Genomic DNA, 7,193 nt, shown 5'->3' on the forward strand with positions numbered 1-7,193 from the left:
CCACATTAAATGCTTGTCGGTTAAGTGAAACTTAACACATCTGCCGGTAAAGAAGTAATCCAACTTCTCACCATCAACCAAGGGTAAATTAGCATGTTTTTCAATTTGTTGCCATACCCCCAAAAGGTTTATTTTCAGTTAGATGAAGAATCTCCTGCTGATGAAGTGATACTCCATTCTACCAATGAAGGAATAGTTTCATTAACATTCTGATCTGACTTTCTAATCCATTGTTTTGAGAATTCTTGCTTTAACTCTTCAACCTTCTCTTTACCTTTCAAACTGGGTCCTTTGTTATTTGTCGGTGATTCCTCACTTCTACAAAATTTTGCAATATGTCCAATCTTGTTACAAGCATAACAAGTCACATTGTTTTTTCTGAATAGCTCTTCCATATCCTATGTTGGTATGTGTTTTGCATTGATTAGATAAGTGTCCAAATCTTCCACAAACATACCATCTTACATTCATTCTGCAATTTTCTAAGTTATGACCAATTTTATTGCATTTAGAACATTGATTGGTGGGTGCATTAGTGTTCTGATAGTTTCTAGATCTACATTGATTTTCTCTATGACCATACTTGTTACAATTAAAGAATTTCCCATTGAATTTGTAAGCATTAGGTTGTCTTACCGGTTTATTGTGATCATGATTGTTTGCAGTACTGGAGCTTTCACCACTTCAAAGCCAAGACCATTAGTATCTCCTTTAGGTTTCTGATTTTTCAGCATGTTATCAAGTTCTTCTGAGCTTTTCTTGAATTTCTCCTTGTGTTGATTTGAGGTAGCCAACTCATTTTCTAAGAAATTTTTCTTTCTCATGAGTTTAGTTTTATCATGCTCCAAGTGAATCATATCTATTTTTAACATATCATTTGCATGACTAAGTCTTAGATTTTCATTTCCAGCATCATTGATTCTCCTAGCCAAGTCATCTTCATTCTTCTTTCTGTCTTCAATAACTTTACAAAACCTCATAGTCATATCTTGCATTTCATTCCTCATTGTACTGTTTTCCTGTCTCAATTTGTTCACAAGGTCATTAAGAGTTTCTTTTTCACCATCATCACTCTGAATCTTTTCAAAAAGTTATCTTCTTTTGTTCTTAGCAACAGTGAGATTTTCTTGAAGTCCTTGAATGATTTCCTGTGCAGCCTTCAGATCATCTTTAAGTTTCATATTTTTCAATTTTTCAGCATCATAATCTGAAAGAGTTGTTTCCAATTTCTTTCTCAAGTTTTCCATCTCTACCGGTGTCAGAATCTTCCTCAAGCTGTTGGACTTTCGAAAATAGAGGACCAGACTCTGATACCAATTGTTAGGATTCCCAAAGATACTAAGAGGGGGGGTGAATCAGTATCTAACCGGTTAAGTGATTTTCTGATCTTATTTAGTAAATTGCATTCCAAAATTTAGTGTACTGGTAAACAAGAATTAATGCAATACATAAGATCAATAGACACAACATAGAAAGCACACCATAACATAATATTTTTAACGAGGAAACTTGGTGTGGGAAAAACCTCGGTGGGATTTGTGACCCACAATATTCACTCACTGGCCAATAAATGAATATTACTTACAATAGGGGCCTGCACATGCAGGAAGGCCAACTACCTAAAGCTCACTGCTTAAATACAAAAGGGAAGTCTCACTGACTTACAAAAATGGATTATGCAAATCCAATATCATGTACTACTTTGGTTCAACATGTGCTATGCCAAGTTCAGTACAGGTTTAAGCTCATACAACTTCCATAAACCTTATTCTAAAATCTGCCTTAATATGTTCGCATCTGCCTATACATACACAAATGATCCTACAAGATCTCATACTTATATATGAGTCCTATTACAATTCGCCTTGTCGGCTTTATAAAAGTTTTTACAATTAAATACAAATAAAATCCTGTCGGCTGGGGTGCCGATAACCATCTTTGCCGCTGCTCTTGTCGCTTCCTGTGTCAATGCCATAGGATTGTAAGGTTTCCATCAATGAAAATACCTTCAATCACCTACAATTTATTATTGAATTGTGCATTTGCCAACAGATCTAGATGAAGAAAGGTTCTTGAGGTTTTTAAGTAGGGTGAACACTAAACCACATTTTACCCTATTAGAGTATGATGGAAAGATAGATTTGGATGAATTGATGGATTGGATCTCAGAGATGGAGAAGTATTTTGATTTTGAGAACACCACAAAGTAAAGAAAGGTGAAGTATTCCTGTACCTAGTTTAAAGTGTTGACAATTGAAACTCATCCAGTAGTCACCTTTTGAGGTAAATTGCATTTTTGGTTGTCATTGATGGCAGCTCATCTTTAGGTGTTGGTATTTCTCATCTGGAACCATTGTATTATCCTTTTGTCTTCATTGGGACAACAGGTATATACACCCTATCATTTACTCTTATTAACCGGTTAGTATTGGTACTAGTAACTTATATTTAGGACTTGGTTAAGATATTTGGGACCCGGTAAAATTATTTGTGGAATTGAAAGTAGCGTGTGGACCGACATCAAGTTATGATCATTGGGATAATTCATATCATGCTTCGTAATCTACCAGCCGATAGATTTAATTTCATCTTGACACTGACATATTGAACAAGTTAAAAGGGTATTTAAGGGAGATCACTTAGCAATGGATTTTATTATTATGGTGATGCAATTTGTGATATGAATCAATCAAAGATTTATGGTATGCGAATTGGTCATCGAGTGTTAGCATTTATGCACAGTTACATGTGAGCAATCCTAATCGGTAGCATAACAAAGCAAAATAGAGTATCATATCACCAATTCAATGAAGGTTGACAGAGCTTAAACCGGAACTTATCCAGCATAGTCAGATGCACTATTTAAGTTCATTTATGTTTGTAATCATTGTGTAATGTTGTGTCAGTTAGTGAGACTTTTGTTTGAGAAATGAGCTCTAGGCAGTGATCCTGTATGCATGTGCATACCCCCTTATGTAATATTTGTATACCTTGATCAAGTATATAGATATTGTGGGTATCAACCCCACCATGTTTTTTCCCTTTGTAGGGTTTTTGATGCAGAGAGATCAACTCTGGAACTCTCCCTAAGGATTAAATCAACTCAAGGAGACACATCAAAGGATCCTCTACATGCTAGGTGATTCAAAACCAAACTCAACTCAACACACCCAACCAAGGATAACATCAAAATGGTTTGTTCCAACACCTCTATTGGTCTTAACACATCCCAAACACCATAAGACAAGGTTCTACACACCCCCAAACTCAGACTCAAACTTATAAACCAAACTTGCTCTTCTAGGCTCTATTCCTTGTAGCCTCCAAATCGGGTATTTTCAACTTTTCTCCAAATCATCCCAAAAAACTTGACAAAAAAATTACATATTTAGACACCCATTTGGATGTTACACAACATATCTGAAAACCAATATAGGTTATTTTGGACGGACCCTTTGCTGTCCTCAAATGTGCCCCTTTTTAGCCTTAAAAACCACCCACTTTACAAAGGAAGTACCAGAAAAACTTAACACCAGGTTGCAAAACTTTGTACAGTATTCAATTAGGTTCCCAAACCAAGGATTTTTCAGGTCTTAGGTCTTGGTTGCACTCCTAGATACCCAAACACCAAAAAACCTCACTAAATCACCCTTTTCCCTAGGGCTTTCTAGAAATATCACTTCCAATCACTTCCAAGGCTCAAACAAAGTTCAAACACCTTCAAGATGGTGTTTCTAGACACTTCAATGCATAAAATACCCCCCTTGTTCAATTAGATTCTCTGCTGCTACACTCTAGCCTTCATTTTCACTCATTTCCAGTCACTTTTCTTCAACTTTCATGCAACTTTCATGGTGTACACCTGCACTCTTCACTCCTTCCTGTCAATCATGGGTTAGTAAACTATTTTAAATGTTATTTTTCATCCATCCTATGAGAATCAGACCTGTACATTCATAGGATGGATCCTTACATGCTTGGAAATTCACAAATTAGTGAAAAAATCACTGTCTTTTCTGGGACAGTCAGCAATAAATAAAAATATGATACTTTCCAGAATTCAAAAATGCACTCAATACATCAAATGAATAACCAATAAACCCCCAATGTACAGAAATGATGATCCCTTAGCCTTTCAATGCAAAGAAAGCATGAAAAAACAAGGATTTGACAGCAAATAAAGAGTTTTTTAATTAATTTTCTGAGACAGTCCGTACAAGTCCGTACCAGCATCATCCAACCACACAAAAATTACTTTAGAGACTTTATAAGACCTTCCCCAACCAACTCCAACCAATCTCCAACTAATCCAAGTGATTAAAATGTCAAAACAACTCTAAAACTTATTTCCCACCAAAACTGGAACTAGTTGTTGAAATTCAAAATTTGAATTTTCAACTTTATTTCTAATACTTTTAATCAACTAAAACCTATCCCATTCAACTTATTTTGACATAATAAGATCATTAAATCACAATAAACTCCTATCCAACCTATCTAGACTCCATCATCCTATTACATTGCATTTTGGTCCTTAAGCCTTTATCAGGACCTTTAGGACTTTTACATAATTTATTGAATTCAACATTACAATAGGCCATTATAGGCTTCAAAACATTCCAATTGACCTCTAGTGATGTCATATCACTCTCCTTAGTCCTTGGTGTCCTCCTTTGTTCATTTGCCCTCCTGGATGCTCCTGCATCAGTTTTCCATGTAAAAATATTGATGTTATGGTATTGCTTTATGTGTTACTTTGTTTATGCACTTTAATTTTATATTTTTTCATTTGGTTGATCATTGGTAATTTCATAAATTCATTCACCAATAGAACATTGATTCACCTCCCTCCTCAGTGTTCTTGGATTCCAACAATTGGCATCAAATCCTAGTTCCTTGAAATAAGTTTAATGACTTGAGGAAGATCTGGAACTTGGAATCAATGGAAACTAGTTTGCAGCAGAAACTTCAACTTGCTCTTCAGGATCTTGATGATGAAAAGGAGAAAAGCAACAAAATGAAGAATGAACTAAGGCAATCCAGAGATTACATCATTTCATTATAGGGAAAGCTATTAGTTGCTCAAGCTAAGAGGAATGAACTCTACGATCAACTGAAAAATTAGTAGTGATGAAGAAGATGCCTTGAAAGATCAAGATCAGAAACTCACTCAAGAAAATACTTCCTTGAAGAATGAAATGCAAGCCCCAACCATGAGAATGTGCAAGGAGATTGAAGACGAGAAGAAGAATGAAGAAAACCTATCTCAAGCATTGAAGGACATATCAGATGAATGCAATAGACTGTTACATGAGAATGATATGCCGAAACTTGAACTGATTCAGTCTCAGAATAATGAAAAGGAACTTGAAAGATAGATCATAATCATGAGAGATGATTTGGCCACTGCAAATGAGTACAACAACAAGTTAAAAGCCAACTTTGTAAGACTTGATGAATTGTTGAAGAGCCAAAGAGATGTTAATGACAAGAGAGCTCTTAGATATGAAGTAGGAGAAAGCTCTGGTACTGCACAACAAGGTCAATCATCTAGTCATAAGTAGAATCATACCAATAGGAACCAAAAATCACTGGTAAAATAGCCTAATGCTCACAAATTTAATGGTACATGCTTTGTTTGCAATAAATATAGTCATATAGCAAGTTAGTGTGGAAACAGGAATAATCAGAACAATGTATCATTCACCGGTCTTGGAAATGTCAGATGTCATGCCTGTAGTAGATTTGGACATATGGCTAACCAATGCAGATCAATAGGAAATCAAGGGTATAACAAAGAAATTTAAAAGAATAATGTTGTTTGTTATGCATGCAACAAGACTAGACATATTGCTAAGTATTGCATGAGTAATAATCCACTGGTAGCTGATGGAAATTTAGATGAGAAAGAAAAGGCAAAGGTTGAAGATATCAGAAAACAACATGAGAGAAGATGTGTTCGAAAATCAGATACACAACTTGCAAATCAATCGGTAGAACCAACAAGTCTTGCACCGGAAGAAGGAACTTCAATCGGTAACTTAGGCACTTTGCCTTAGGGGTAGGAAAATCATTTATAGATAATAAAAGCACCCCAAATTAGGTCTGCAACCAGAGAATTTTGATTGTGGATGGATACTCAAGAAAATTTAAGTGTTTACTGGAACCTATATGCAAATTATGTGATCCAGTTAGATTCTCCAATAGCATTTATGATAGTTGAAAATTAGGGTTAATAGTGATAAAAGGGAAAAAGTTAAATCATTTCTTCACACAATGATCGAGCATTCTGAAGAGCGATTTCTAAGGCATTCAAGAGTCCAAAGGAGATTTGTGCAAGCATCTGAATCTGAAGAGCATTTCATCATCCAACAAGTTATCAAGGTATTTACCATTTGCAGAAACCTTCAAAATTTATCATGGCTTCATTATCAAATGTTGATACTCCTTTGGTAGTGGAAATCAAAAACCTCCCTTGTCTAGAATTTAAGAAACATCCTTTCAAATCACTTTTGCATGATCCTTTGGGAGCATTTTCAAGTCTTTGCCATGGTGTTCTTCATACTGAAGATATTAGGGTATATATTCACTGGGATATCAAGGAGATTGGGAATTATGAGATGTCCTGCATGTTCACTGACTACCTAATCACTGACAATCAACTTAAACTAGAATATGCACATTTGCAAAGAAAGGGTTTTACCCAGTTCATGGATTTTCTGACTTTTGATGAAAAATAAATGGGTACGGTATACTCTCAAGCGTATTCATGGGGAATTCCTGTGGTTGGACCAGTCGTAAAAAATTACAAAGGAAGTGATAAAGAATTTTACATGCCTTCACAAGGTCGGAGGTTTTCCAGGGGTTTGGTCAATATCAAACACAGATCTCTGCATACTCATCAATGCCACATATGATGATAGATCTATTAGAGTTAATGATATAAGAGATATATATGTGAAATTTGCAGCGATGGTGATTGGCTATAAGTTTTATCAGTCAAACTGTCTGAACTCAGTTTCCAAAACTGCCATTCACATTGCATACCAAATGGTCAAAGAAGATGCACATTATGATCTATGTAGTGTTATTCTAAAGGAGTCGATGACCAATCTCTAGAAGATTAAGCAAGGCAAGAAGAATACTTTCTGGTATGGTTCTTTCATCATATGCTTGACATTTTACTTTCTGAA

The sequence above is a fragment of the Cryptomeria japonica genome, chromosome 4 (genome assembly GCF_030272615.1).
Source record: "Cryptomeria japonica chromosome 4, Sugi_1.0, whole genome shotgun sequence".
Lineage (NCBI taxonomy): Eukaryota > Viridiplantae > Streptophyta > Pinopsida > Cupressales > Cupressaceae > Cryptomeria > Cryptomeria japonica.